This window comes from Trachemys scripta, chromosome 2 (genome assembly GCF_013100865.1).
Source record: "Trachemys scripta elegans isolate TJP31775 chromosome 2, CAS_Tse_1.0, whole genome shotgun sequence".
In the NCBI taxonomy this organism is placed as follows: domain Eukaryota; kingdom Metazoa; phylum Chordata; order Testudines; family Emydidae; genus Trachemys; species Trachemys scripta.
The window spans coordinates 216,892,375-216,908,039 of NC_048299.1; the positions used below are offsets into that span (position 1 = coordinate 216,892,375).

The 15,665-nt window shown below is 40.7% G+C and overlaps 1 pseudogene; it reads left to right on the forward strand.

Moving 5' to 3' along the window:
- The first annotated feature begins 1,039 nt into the window (after window positions 1-1,039).
- LOC117871649 lies at window positions 1,040-15,665 on the forward strand (annotated as a pseudogene).

Below are 15,665 nucleotides of genomic sequence, written 5' to 3' on the forward strand. Positions count from 1 at the left end.
GCCTAACTACCCCAACATCCACCACTCAGACCACCCTACTACCCCAGGCACCATTCACTCAGCTGTCCCAATACCCCCATCCCACCCATCTGCCCTAGTCTTCTGCCATCTAGCCCACAACTACACAAGCCCCACCCAAGCACCTCACCACATCCAACTGTCCCACTGCCCCAACACTCCTTCCCCACAACTGCCCCAGGCACTTTCCCACCCAGCCCACTAACATCCCCCCCCCCACCAATCTGCCTCAAGATCCGCTCACCCAGCCCACTGCCAGTCATTCTCACATGCTAACCAACTGCCCCTCCATACTTCCAGTGATCCTAGCATTGTCTGTTCTTTTGTTTGCTTCTCTCACAACTATCTCCCACACTTCCCATGTATGTAACTCCATCCCCAAACTGTACCTTACGACTATTCATTACCTTCTCTTTCAAAACCCTCTCTAACACCCACTTCTTCTGTGAAAGCTACAAGAAATTACCAACTAATTAAGGTTAGGTTGGGGGCATTAGAGTATAATTGATGTGTATTTATCTATTATTTTTAAATAACAAAAACCTATGTATATAATATATATAAACATGAAACATATTTTGTAAATCACTTGTAGTCTTAGGCTCTTATCCTGACAATGCTTATGAACATGCTTAACTTTAAGCATATGAGTATTCTTATTGAAGTCAAGCATACATTTGCGGGATCAGAGCTTTGGACTGGAAGCTGCCTGGGGCAGAGACAATGTCTTAATATGTGCTTAATTACAGTGCCCAGTACAATGGGACACTATCTAATATAAATAAAAAATAACACATATTTATATGTAACCATAGTATTAGCCATATATCAAAGTCCTAGTTTATATAGGACAGTCAGTTAATGTTAAGAACCCATTTAAATGAACTAAAAATGTGTGGAACTTATCTGCTAGTAGTAAGAATAAAGGATAATGTCATCTTTTCCTAGTGGAAAAGCTAAGAAAGCTGCCTTGACTATGAAGTTTTGGACTTAGATTGTTTCATTCTCTTTTTAACAGGAGATGCTAAGCAGAAGTAAATCCAGTATTTCAGAGCAGAAACTTGTAAACTATACGACCTATCTGACTTACATATTGGAAGAATTGACTGGTCTGGAGTACCTTAAGACTATCTGGATTAGGTGTTCTACTTCTTGTTGCTGTTAATTCCATTTATAATGCTGCTTGCATTTCATATCGTTCTGTTTGGTGTTCTCTACCTTTCCAGTCTTCTCCTTCATGTTTACAAGAGAAAGAATGACCTAAAGGGGGATTATTCCAGTAAATTATGGGACAATGGCAGGCAAATGGTGACATGCCTCTGGGACTTGTATGGAAAGTTATGGCATGGTAAGCAAGATTTTTTTTTCTTTAAACATGAATCCAAGCCCTCTTATATGAAGTGACGGCACTAAAGAAAAGTGGTTCTCCATCTAGCCCACAACTACACAAGCCCCACCCAAGTGCCCCACCACATCCAACTGTCCCACTGCCTCTGGTTCTCCAAACAAATACTAGCTGGTTACTTCCTACCCCACTTTGCCATGCTGGCTGCTCCTTTAACTATTCCAGAGCAAGTTCGCTGGCTGGTTCAGTGTGACAAGGTCTTTTTTATGATAAAAAAAAAATCTGTATCAATGCCCTGTCATTCACTCAGTGTGTGTTCCAAACAAATGCTTAAGCCTTTCAATATTGTGAACACTCACTGCTATATTTGAATTGACATCTCTTTCCCTGAGAAACTAAATATTACAGAATTGAGAAGGAGCATTTAACAGTCCTAGGGCTAATATGGTATCCCTCCAGTACTGCCTTTTACAGATCGTGCCCCATTGCATTAGCTTAATATTTCGAAGGACACCAATTCTTGGGTGATCTGGTAGTATCTAGCTTTGCAGCTGTATGCCTTCCAGGTGCAGGTATGGATATCTTGCTGAGATTGCTCATGGGGAGTAGAACACCAGCCATCCAAGTTGGGAAGTATGTAATGGGTGGTACAAACACTTTGAGCCCCAAAGAAAGGTGCTCTTGGACCTGGTTCACCACACCAAACCCCCATTTCTGTAAAAAGCAAGGCAATGTCCACCTAGATCTCTTTGCCTCCCCTGATGAATGGCTAACCCACCCCCCCATCTTGTTCATGATTCCCAGAACTCCAGGTCTCTCAGGCAGGATCTGTTCTGGTCATAGGGTCATATTCATGTTTCCTATCCTTCCCTATTTCACTGAATCATAAAGGCTACAGCCCACTGAGCAGATGCCTTTATAATAGCTATTATGAAGCCAAGACAGTTTGCTGTGCAGGTTTATTTCCCTCTTACACAGTTCCTTCGGTAACAACATCACCTTATAATCAACATTACCTTGATATCAGTGACATGGCAAATGAGAAGTTAATCTTTGGTGCAGTTTCCTTTATGACTTCTTGCTGGTACCTAGTAAGGAACTTATGTTAAATCACAGCATGACTGGTAGAAAACTAATTGCACTTTATGTATTTCACAGGTTATGAGCTTCATGGTGTGGAAAAAATCCCAGAAGGACCAGGGCTGATTGTTTATTACCATGGTGCCACTCCTATTGACTATTTGTACTTTATGGCTAGATTATGTAACCAGAAGGGCAGACTCTGCCACTCAGTAGCTGATCACTTCACCTTTAAAATACCAGGTAAAGCACTTTCATTGTACTGGGCAGGTGAAGGGAAGGGAGGAGAGTTAGAAATATTTTAAATTCAAAGATACTTGGTGAAATTCATACATTAATACTAGAGATACATACATTAGTACAGGCATTCAGATTGTTTTCCAGTATGTATTACAAAAAATAGTGTAATTTCAAATGTTTGAGGAAATCTGATGTCTCCTGAAGTTCATAATAGCTATTGGTTCACAGATTTCAAAAAAATGTGCATGTGACATTAACATAAAGAAGAGGCAGTGTTCTTTCTTCTGTTAAGTATCCCACTTAATATTTTTGGTATAATTAAGGCTGTTGTAAGTGAAAAGAATGCATTATTAAACTAGTTTTATTATTGACTTTCAAAGTTGTAAACTTAATATATAAATAGGGCCCAACGAATTCATGGCTATGAAAAACACGTCACAGCCCATGAAATCTTGTCTTTTGTGTACTTTTACCCTATACTATATAGATTTCACAGCGGAGACAGTGTTTCTCAAACTGGGGGTCCCAAACCAAAAGCGGGTTTTGGGGGGGGTCATAAGGTTAATGTAGATGGGGCAGCCCAGCTCTGAAGGCAGCAACGCAGAAATAAGGGTGTCATGGCATGGTATAGTATTGCCACCCTTACTTCTGCGCTGCCTTCAGAGCTGAGTGGCCAGAGAGTGGCAGCTTCTGGTTGGGCACCCAGCTCCAAAGGCAGTGCCTTGCCAGCAGCAGCGCAGAAGTAAAGGTGGCAATACCATGCCATGTCATCCTTACTTCTGTGCTGCTGCTGGTGGCGGCGCTGCCTTCAGAACTGGGCTCCCAGCCAGCAGCTGCCGCTCTCCAGCTGCCCAGCTCTGAAGGCAGCACCACTGCCAGCAGCAGCAGAGAAGTAAGGGTATCAATAGCCAACCCCCCTACAATAGCCTTGTGACCCCCCGCACAACCTCCTTATGTGTCAGGACCCCTACAGTTATAACACCATGAAATTTCAAATTTAAATATCGGAAATCATGACATTTATTATTTTTAAAGTCTTATGACCATGAAATTGACCAAAGTGGACCATGAATTTGGTAGGGCCCTATATATAAACTATTCTAATAAATAAACTTTCTGTATCACCATGATAAAATGTTATATTTTACTTATGTAGGAATATGTCATATGTATCAACATTCCTCCCCTTAAGACATCTGTCCTCCAAGTGTACATATTAACTGTTCTATTTCTATTCTATTATTCTACTCTATTCTATAGAGGTTTTTATACTGCACTCATCACTGTAGTATCTGAGTGCCTTCCAGTAGTGCATTAAGCCACGTGACTACGTGTCTGTCACATGTTGTTTCTTCTCTCATCCTCTCCCCAGAGGGAGAAATGTGTGCAGCGGAGTGTCTTGTTTTGGTAGGGTGTGACTTTTTAATATATATATATATATAATCTGAGGTCGTGTATATATATATATATATATACACATGTTACTGTGTGTTTATATTAGAGAAGGCGAAGTCAAAGAAATGCACCTTGCACCTGAATTGATGATGTTTATGATGGTCCTTAGTTCCTGGGGGAGTTCATTCCAACATCTCAGACTCCCCCCAGAGAAAGTTTTGTCTCGTGCACAGACAAGTTTTACTCTTATTGTTGAGAGTTCCATTGTGCCAGAGGTGTGCAGTCATCAGCCATGGTCTTCATTCCAGAACTTTAGATGGTTTTTCACATATCCTGGGCCCAAGTCATGGAGTTCTTTGAAGATCAGGACTGAGACCTTGAACTTGATTCAATATTCTATTGGAAGTCATTATAGAGGGTGAAGGACAGATTTGATATCTTCCCAGTAGGCTGTGTTGCTGAAGAGATGCACTGTGGCATTCTGTACTAGCTGGAGTTTCCTAAATGCTGAAGGTTTCATGCCCGGGTATATTGCATTTCTGTTAACCAACCAGGAGGTGATGAAGGCATGAATAACTGAGGCCAGGTCTTCATAGAATCATAGAACTGTAGGGCTGGAAGGGACCTTGAGAGATCATCAAGTGCAGCACCCTGTGCTAAGGCAGGACTAAGTTAGCCTAGACCATCCCTGACAGGTGTTTGTCCAACCTGTTCTTAAAAACCTCCAGTAATGGGGATTCCACAACCTCCCTTGGAAACCTATTCCAAAACTTAATGACCCCTATCGTTAGAAATTTTTTCCTAATATCTAACTTAAATCTCCTTTGCTGCAGATAATTCATTACCTCTTGTCTTACCTTGAGTGGACATGTAGAACAGTTGATCACTGTCCTATTTGCAACAGTCCTTAACATATTTGAAGACTATTGCCAGGTCTCCTCCTCAGTCTTCTTTTCTTAAGACTAAACATGCCCAGTCTTTTTAACCTTCCTCATAGGTCAGGTTTTCTAAGCCTTTTATCATTTTTGTTGCTCTCCTCTGGACTCATTCTAATTTATTCATATCTTTCCTAAAGTGTGGTATCCAGAACTGGACCCAGTTATCCAGCTGAGGCCGCACCAATGCCAAGTAGTGGTGGCCAGTTACCTCCCATTTCTTACATATGAAACTCCTGTTAATACACCCTTTTCAAAACGGCATCACATTGTTCACTCATATTCAATTTGTGATGCACTATAAGCCCCAGATCTTTTTCAGCAGTCTTTCAAAACCACCAGTAATACAGTAGAGAGGAATTTACCTGGCAATTTTTTATGTATGTCAGCACTTTTTCTGGAATAGGTATATTTCAAGATTTCTTGTATTGTATCTTTCAAGTGATGTTCTAAAAGACATCAGCTTGCACTGATCAGGGATGCTCACTACCAAATTCCTCTGGTAGTATTCCATCCACCTTAGCTGTTTTATTCGTTGTAGGACAAAGGCCTCTCTTAGCAGTAATCTTGTCCATCATACTATCGTATACTGTACAACAGAAGCAACACGTGGTGGGGCATGTGGGGGTCACATGCCCCCACAGATTGCTAAGTCACATGGTGCAGCCAGGCCCCCTCCCTGAGGGGCAGCTGAGCCAGTGAGCTGCACCAGGCAGGGAGAAGCAAAGGTGGAGGAACAGCCTGGGAGCTGCAGGGAGGGTCTGTTGCTTTCCGGGTGGGGGTGCAGCCTCAGGGGACATGACTCCAGCTGTTCTACGGTTGTGCCCTCCTGCCCCCATCCACAGGCACAGGCCATCTCTGCTGTTTTATACCATATAGGTTCTTATACTGACCTCACCGCCATAGTATCTAAGCGCCTTCCAGTAATGCATTAAGTGGTATGACTAACATCGCTTGTAGTTTGTCACATTTATTCTCTCACACTCTTTTCGGTGGGGGATTTTGTGTACAGTGTAGCGTTCTGTTGCAGTAGGGGTTTTTGTTGTTTCTTTTTTTTTTTTTTTTTAATCTCCACAGTACTATGTTGTTTATGCTAGAGAAAGCAAGGTGGAAGAAATGCACCTTATACTTGGTGCTGAAGATGGGGAGGTCTGTGATGGCCCTTAGTTCCTATGAGAGTCCCTTCTACAGTCTCAGACCAGCCCTCGAGAAAGCCTGGTCTGCACAGATGAACTTTACCTTTAAGGTGGAACGTTTCATTGTGCTGAGGAGTGACATTGCTGACCATAGTCTTCAGCCAGGCCATTGAGCACCTTGAAGATAAGAACTGAGACCTTGAATGTGACTTGATATTCTATGGGAAGCCAGTGTAGAAAGTGGAGGATAGGTTTGACGTGATCACTGTAGCCCATGTTGCTGAGGAGATGTGCTGGAGCATTCCGTACTAGTTGAATTTCCCTAAGGACTGATGGCTTCATGCCCAGGTTGTAGCCAGAATTTTTGCTATAGTTTGAAAGTGCAAATGCCTTTCCATACAATGGTGGCTGAACATGTCAGAGTGTCAGTGCCAATAATATCAGAGGATTTTGTTATGCTAGACTTGTTGCTATTGACTATAACAAAATGTCTTGTCTGATCGATATTTAAAGTATAGCCAACTTTGGTTGAATGTGAGGACTAAAGGGGCAGATTGTGTGGACTACCAATAGGTGGCTTATTCAATTTGTCTTCGTTACTACCCTGGGTTTCTGGTCATCCCAGGTACTGATGTCTGGATAAGAAACATCCAGTTCACACAACTTTCCAATTTTATATAAACAAAAATCAAACAATAACATAAAATATAAACAAATCAAATTAAGATTGGTCCGTTGATACTAACCTGATTCATCTAATTATCAAGTTAATTACTGCCAAATACAATAATTCCTTATCCGCTTTATCTAATAATTTGGGAAGGTGGCAGACCTTTTTTAGCTATCAGCCCCAAAATAATAGGGTACTGTCAATCTCAAGGTCTATTGATATTACAATAAAAAAGCTATGTTAAAAGAACATTAAGGTTGAAAAATCAAGCAGTCAAAAGTTAGGAAATGTCAGAATTAAGGTTGCTCATGCAACGTTACTTTGTCCCCCTTATGCGTACGCATTATGATACAATCTCTAATTACATGATCATCTACTATTTTTCCACAAGACCTCTGCCTTATTCAGTGCACAAGATAGACTACACTCTGAAAATGCATTAGAGTTGTGTAGGCTGTTGGTTGTAAAACCCTGGCACTATTTGTTGCAAATGTTGGAAGGTGTGTTGTAAAAGAGGCAGGGCGCTGCAGAAAGAGAAGGGATGGTCTCATGGTTAAGGCAGCTGAATACCACTTTGGAGAATTAGATTCTATCCCTGCCTCTGCCACAGAGTTCCTATGTGATTCTGGGCAAGTCATTTAAACCAAACTTTTCACTAATTGTGTGTTTTGCATTTTCTGGGTGCCCAGCTTGAGATCCTAGGGCTGATTTGCAAAATTGCTGAGCATTCACAGCTGCAACTGAAGTCAATGGGAGCTGTGCTGTGAACATATAAAGTGATATAGAATGCTAAATACTCTGAAAAATCAGGCCATATCTTTTCCAAATTGGGCACTTCAAATTAGTGGACACTTCGGAGCTTAATTTCTCTGTACCTCTTTTCCTCATCTGTAAAATGAGGATAATAATAGTGCCTCATCTCACAGGATTATTATGAAGATATATTCTTCAAATTCTGTGCAGCACTCAGATACTGAAGTGATGAATGCCTGGGATGGGTATACAAACCTGGGACTGGCCAAGTGAAGGTTAATGAAAAGCTCTGGGCCAGACTGTTCAACCCCACCTCAATCTTCAATGAGTGGGATGGCCTAAAAGGGAGAACCATAGCTCAGGTAGTGGTGTATGTGGGAGAAGAGCATCTCCCAGAGAAGAGTTTGGTTAAGAGCAGGGATTGCCCAAACAATTACTTCCCGCTGGAGCCCTCTGAGGGGAAGGTGCGCCTGATGCAGAATGATTACTTTGGCACTATTACCAATAACTCACCCGTGGGGGCTGCACAGGCCTATGACCTGCCAGGGGCTTCCTGAAGGAAGAGAATCTTCTTGTGTGTTTGGTTGTTTTCCTTTGGATCTTTGATAGCCCAGGAAAGAACGGACTTCTGCGGGATTCAGTCAGAGGGCTGAGTCTCCCACACCCAGACAGACCCATGCTGTTGACCACCCAGGCATTGCTGACCAGAGGCTGGGTGTATTCAACATACTGTCATACCCCAAGGGGGTGCTATGGGAGACCAACCCCAATGGCAATGCCATGAATTTTCCAAGGGCTTTTTTTATAATGTTGTATTCAGAGCAGGGTCTGAAGAATGCATGATGAGTAAGTCATGTGGCCATTAATTGAATGATGACACAGCTAAAACAAAATACTGAATAATTACCTATCCAATGAGTACCGTCTATCCTGTACATGCTGAGGCAGGAGTCCTATGGAAAAAAATAGTTTGTGGTCACGTAATTCAAGCCTGTATCATAAGTATACTCATGGTGGGGGGCGAATTAAGGTTTCAGAGGCATCCTTAAGTGTGGCATTTCTTTATTAGTGCTTGACTTTGCAAACTTAGCATTTTTTGTATGTAACTCCCTGAAGTTTTAAAAATGCACAGTTCAAAATAAATAGAAATTTCATCATAAGTCATCAAATTCTGCACATAGGTCATCAGCATGGTTGGATCCTTCAGATCTACAGCATAGACTTCTGCCACTTGAGCTAACAGAGGAACTGATAGCAGTAGTAGGTTGTCATCCTTTAAGTGGACAAGCCACTAGAGGGAAATGAGACATACATTTAGCCAGAGGGTTTTAGAGATATTTACTGACAGCAGAGACATATTGAGACTCAGGAATTTGACATTTCAGTCCAGGTTTTGGTGAGGAGTGTGTTATAGTAGTAACAGATCCTTCTACGCCTAGCCTGAAACCTTCTACTTCTGTTCCCTCCAGCCTGGCCTTTCCCCAACCTTCTCCTCCACCTTCCAGCCTGTTTCAGTCCTCCCTTTGGGCTCCCTTTCCATCCTAGCTACTGTCTGTCTCCTACCCAAATTCCTCACCCCTCTGCATCTAGTCCAACAACCTCCTTATCCTCCATGCTGCCTGAGCACCTGCAGTGAGGAGACTGAAAGTACAGGCAAGACAATATCCTTGCCTTCAGTTTCAATCCCTAACAACACAACAATCGTCAGTAGCTAGGGTGAGCAGCTAAAGGAAGAGTTCTGCTCAGCTCCAGGATGGAGAATGCTAAATAGCTCTGCGGGGATGGCCATGTGCAGTCTAGTCAACACATGGCATCCTCACTTACTTTGTCAGTCAGTCATGCACACAAAGGAAAATCCCTTGTTATTATGACTAAGCAATAGTTCTTTTCCAAAGACAGGCATTTAACTTCTCTCTTTATATTTTGGTTCTCATTGACTATCAGCAATTCAACCTTAACAAAATTCCCTAACACAAATCTGGGTGAAAGGTTAGACTAATGCTATCAGAAAAAAGGTCTGTCACTCTTACAAATCATGGCTTAGGGTTCAGTTTTCACATGCAGGCATATCTGCTTCACATGATGTTTAGCCACTTTTTTTTTTTTTAGGTTCTTAATGTAAGGTGATCTAGAGTTCCATTATAATGTAAACTGGACATATTTTTTACAGGTATTAAACTGCTTTTGGATATTTTTGGTGTGATGCATGGTGGAAGAGAAGAATGTGTTCAAATTCTGAAGAATGGCCACTTATTGGGTGTCTCGCCAGGCGGAGTTCGAGAAGCATTCTTTAGTGATGAAAACTACAACCTCTTGTGGGGTAATCGCAAAGGCTTTGCTCAGGTGGCTATAGATGCAAAAGTGGTAAGTACCACCTCCTGCATGTATATACAGATGTATTTTCTATCTTGAACATGGGATCCAAAGACTAACAAAATAATTCTTTTCAAGTATTTTTTATAAGATAATGGATTTATCTTGCCCTCAGTGTCAGAGGGTGCTTCTTCAGCTACCCCATGAGCAGTGCTGACTAGCTTGTTTTCGTGGCTTCTCACTCAAAAACACACACACAATCTGTTTCTCTTCCACCACATGAACCTTTAATCCTTGCTTTCTAAACAGTATTGGACATAGCACAGGTATTGAGCAGGAGGAGCCTATTACAAAGCTTTCTTCACCCTCTGAGATTTTCACGACTGCCTGTTCCTCCCAAATATATATCCACCCAGTTACTGAGCCAGTTGTCTCATAAGCCCAGCAGCTATCACCAAGGGTCAGTAATCCCTGCTAGGAATGTGTTGATTGACCCAGTCAAACCTGTGCTGCAGCACCTTCAGTGAACAGGGGTCTACACCCAGCACTCAGTCATGATCAGTCACACAATCTGTACCTCTATGTTAACCCCTTTAACAAGAATATGATAAATTTTGTACAAAGTATGCCCTGTCAGGCATGATTTGAAAACTCATAATTTGCTGATCATTATTGTCCTAGTAAAATATGTGTGGCAACGTTGCATGTCAAGTTATAAGATTGCTCTGTATGGTATCACTGACATTCCACGTCTGGGGAGCAGCCACAAACCAGTTCCTCAGAGACAAAAGGCTAGCCAACGCCTCAGCTGGGTGTCAACAAAATCAAATGGACCATCACCTGGTTAAGTGGCCATTCTTTGGCAGGAAAGAGGATGCAGGCGAAAATTTACATCTTGACAAAAAAACAGCTGGGGGTTCCCATCTACCCAGACTTTGTCTCCTGAACCTCAGCTGGAGATGATCCTCAAAGAGGAGAAAGAACTATAAGAAAGGAGAGCAGCTGCACCAAATTATCTCTCCCTTTCTCTCTAACCATCCACAACACCTGAAGAAAAAAGGAAATAGCTTTGAACCAGGAGAGGGATCCTGACTGAAAGAAATTCAGCCAGTAAAACTGCTGAAATGTGGTGAGAGAAACCTTGGTTTTGAATTCACTTAGCTTGTTAAGTTAGGCATTGGTCGCATTATACTTCTATTTTCTTGTAACCAATTCTGAGTTTTATGCCTCATTACTTGTAGTCACTTAAAATCTATCTCTTTGTAGTTAATAAATTTGTTTTATTGTTTTATCTAAACCAGTGTGTTTGGGATAATGGGATTTGTCCATATCATTTTCTATTAATAAAATGACATACTTTATAGGAGCTTGTATTGTCAATGAAAGAGGTGGGCAGTACAAGACATACATTTCTGGGAAAGTCTGGGACTGGGAACTTGCTGGTGTTTTGCTGCAGTGTAATGTATGGGTGACTGGCTATAGCACTCATACACTATAACTGGGAGTAATTTACATGCTGGAGGCTGTGTATGAGCAGACAGGAAGTGGTAACTCACACAGTAAAGCAGTGTAAAAAGCACCGGAGGGTAGAGAACTGAGGGGATACAGCTGTTCATGGACCAGATTACACCCTGGGTAATGTCAGTGACATAAATAAATTCAAACTTAGTTAACATTTTTATTTTCATAATATCAAACCTGAACAGAGATAGCAACATATCTTGAAAAATACACAACCACAACTCTGTGGCAAGCACACCAGCAGTCTTGTCAAACTCTGAGACTGCTCTTGTGAACACAAGAGCAATTTGAATAGAGCATTTTAGTGTTTCAATTGATCGTCTCCAACTAAGTAATATATTACTTATCTGTAAAGCAATAGTCTCATTTGTTATATATGTTATATATATATATGAGAACCTATATAAAATGTCATCTGGTATTATCTCATACCACTATGCAGCTTTGGGAGAAAATACTTCCTGTACCAGAATACTTCTTGTACAATAAGCATAGCAAAATTTACCTGCCCCTAACGAAACAGCACTGAGGAGAGTGTTATTTTGTATGCTTCAGTCAAAGATCCCTCTCAGCAGTCAGTAGGGAGGCTAACCAACCAAAGGCAGACAGTAGTGGATAGGGAGTAGTGATGGAGAGCTCATTTTTTTCTCCCCACCTCATGTCACCTATATCGGTTCTTCTAAAATTGCAGAATCTGTGCAAATTTCCTTTAGGACTTTTGCTTCATTTGGTTTGCCTACCTGCAAGATTTTGCAGCCAATAATATATCTGGATGTTTTTTGATCTTACTATTTTAGGCAAAATTACAAAAAAGCTAACAAAATCCACCAGGATTGTGTCTCTTTGGAACGGTTCTGCACTATTTATGGAATCTGTTCTTTCTGCTTCTAAATTTTATGCTGATAACCAGTGTTGTTTTAGTGTTTGTGTACTTTGGGACCCTATCCAACACCCCTTGAAGTCAATGGAAAGATTCTTATTGAGAATCTCCCCTTTTAAGTTAGATCAGGCCCATGGTACATAACTAGCTGTAGTTTTTCTAAACAAACACATGACTTCTTTCATTTACTAATAAAAATTTACCAGTTTCATTTCAACTTAGTGAGATGGTAACATTTGCTATGATTATGTGATAGATGGAACGCCTCTCTAGTTCAGAGATGATGAAGGATTTTAAAAAAATTAGACTGAAATGTTGTCCAAATCCTCACCACTTCTTTTTTCTCGTTTATTAGCCCATCATCCCTATGTTCACACAGAATCTTCGGGAAGGATATAGGACACTTGGAAAAATATGTAAGATATAATCCATATGTATCCCTTCAAGTTTAGATTTTTTTTAATATGTGCAATATCTACTATATGTCAGAAATAAACCTGTAAATCTATGGAGACTTCTGTTTTAACTCTGGCAACTGTTTTTTTTATTGTATTAATAAGGGTGCATATCAAATATGTATGAGGTAAAGCAAGGGTAAGTAAAGGGTTTGTTTCCCCACCACCACCCAAGATTCTATGCCGGGCAAATTGTCTTGCTTATTTTGTCATGGCCTTGGTAAAATACTCTTGGCACTTTGCAAACTATTATTTGGATTCAGGGACTCAGCTAGCTTCTAACCTATTGCTCACTATTTACAATTTTTTTTTAAACTCACAGGGTCATTTAGGTGGCTTTATGAATATTCTCGATTGCCAGTAGTTCCTCTATATGGAGGGTTCCCAGTCAAATTTCGCACATATATTGGCGATCCCATACCATATGATCCAAATGTAACTGCTGCAGAACTAGCTGAAAAGGTAATTTGATTTTCTGAATAGTCAAATCTCCAGTTTTCTATATTTAAATTGTTGCTTTTCAAGGGTAAAAGGCAAAAATAAAATGTCTGTTTTCGTTTTTTATAAAGTAAAACTGTTTTATAGTCATCTGTCATCTGTTACATAGTGAACTATTGCTCCCTAACAGATGCCAGTGGCTGTAATTGGTAACTGGTGGCTGCCATCGGCTCCTGACCTCATTGTCTTAAATTGTCATAATTCTCCATAGATTTGTACATTGTTTTAATTACAGCTGGTAAAAAAATTATGATGGCACAGTTTTGTGACAGGAAATGCTGATCCAACTAAATCAAAAACTTTTGCGGGAATGTGTTGATTTCATAAAAAAAATTGGACACAAAATTATCAAAGCAACTAATTTTGACTTGATTGTTTTGAGATATATATGATTGTGCTGATGTTTCTGAAAAATGGTTCCTGGAAATTTTTGCTTTGCAGGAAAGTTTGAAACTTCTATTTTCTTCATTCCAATTGGGACAAAAGGTAATTTTGAAATGTCCCAATTTCCTGTGGAATGGAAATTGTGAGTTTCAACCAGCTCTAGTTTTAATCTCAAAACTCTCCTCCCTGCCGTTCTCCCTCAATAATTTACACCAGAGGTTTCCAAACAGTGATACACCGAGTACGTGCTGGTTTTTTATGGAGAGCTAGCCACAATTTAGCCAGCTGCTAAATTACAATGAAAGAAGTAAACATTTCATTAAAAGCTTTCCTCATTTCTTTTCCCTGGAAGCAATTAGCTTGTCACAGGGATGCTATCTGGTTGCAAAAGAGAAGGGAGGTGATTCACATAATCATGACTCAGAGTGAAAGGGTTTGGGAAACCTATTCTATACTATTCAGTGGAGTGGGAAACGTGTCAGTCAGTTTCAGGCAACTTGAATACTGTCAGCAGGTAACTGGCCTCTTTAAAGGGAGATGGGGCCAGCCCCACCTGTGCAATAATGAATTAGCAGCTTCCCACACTGAAGGGTGGAGACAAGGAAGCCAGCTGATGCTCTGTTAAACACCTGAGCCTTATAAAAAGACAGAGGCATCAGTCTGGGAGTGGAACTACACAGGGCAGAAATAGGCAAAGGTTTCATAACAACTCAGCATACTGACACATCTACTATTTAAATCCTACCTCTCAACCTCATGCATGCATATCAGAGCCCTTCAATATGTGTAGCAAAGGATCAGAATCTATAGTCTCTTTTTGCCTTCAAAAACAGACAATCACACCTCTGAAAACATTTTTCAGTTGTTAATATATGGACCTACTGAATTCCAGCATTCCCAGTCTTTACTGTCTACCACTCAGTTTCTCCCTTAAATATTTCAGTTTTTCCTCCGAGGTAGCCTCTTCTGCCTGGGGAAAAACTCCCTGATAAAATCTGATCGGCCACTACCTCAGCCTTCTTCAAAATCCTCCTTAAAACTCTCCACTGCCACAATGCTTACAAAAGCCAGCATGCTAATCATAGCTAGTTACAGAATGGTAGCCGTGTTAGTCTGTATCAGCAAAAAGAATGAGGTGCCACAAGTACTCCTTGTTCTCATAGCTAGTTAGATGACAAGCTGTGATTATTATTCTTCTCCTATGCTTTTCCTACACCCTTCCTATAAAACCAATTTAAAAAAAACAATCCTACAATGCACGTAACTATAAGCAAAGATGAGCCAATTCTTCATGTTATTCATTTGGCTTTGTGCATATCCCCATCCCCTATCCTTCACGTGTTTGTCTCTTTAGATAAGAAGTCAGGGAAAGGGCTCTCTCTTTTTCTGTTTGTACAGGTCTCAATAATGATTGGGGCCTTTGCGTACTACCATAGTATAAATATTTGTTGTATGGAAGTAAAAATTGTTAGAGCCATCTGTAGTAGTAAATAATCTGAATATATATTATTGTATCTTCCCTTCAGATAGTCAGTAAATTCAGTACAGCCATGGTCTTCTCCCCTCCAGATTTTCCCAGCCTCCCTTTACTTAATTTCTTCCTCCATTCTCTCGCTAGGTTATTTGCTTGTGTGCTTAGCTAACACTGGGCATGACCAGGATATAGGGCCAAATCCTGCAGTGAGCTCCCCAAAGGCACACCCCATTGCAGGATTGGGGTTATAGTCAAATATACTGGGGGCTTTTAATACCTAAATATGAAATACTTTCTCATCATGAGTTTTAAAGGATATTGAGGGGGATTCCTCCCTTCCCGCTCCTAACAGCATTTTCCACAAATTATTAAAAATATGTATTGTTAGCAAGCATGATAGTGAGTCTATGAGCTGCAGTGTTCTTATAAAGAAGTAAAATTCTCTGTTTCTTCCCCTTAACAGGCAAAGACTGCAATCCAATCTCTAAGAGACAGGCACCAAAAAACACCAGGAAATATACTAAGAGCTCTATTGGAACGATTCGATAAACATCAGAAAGATGACTAG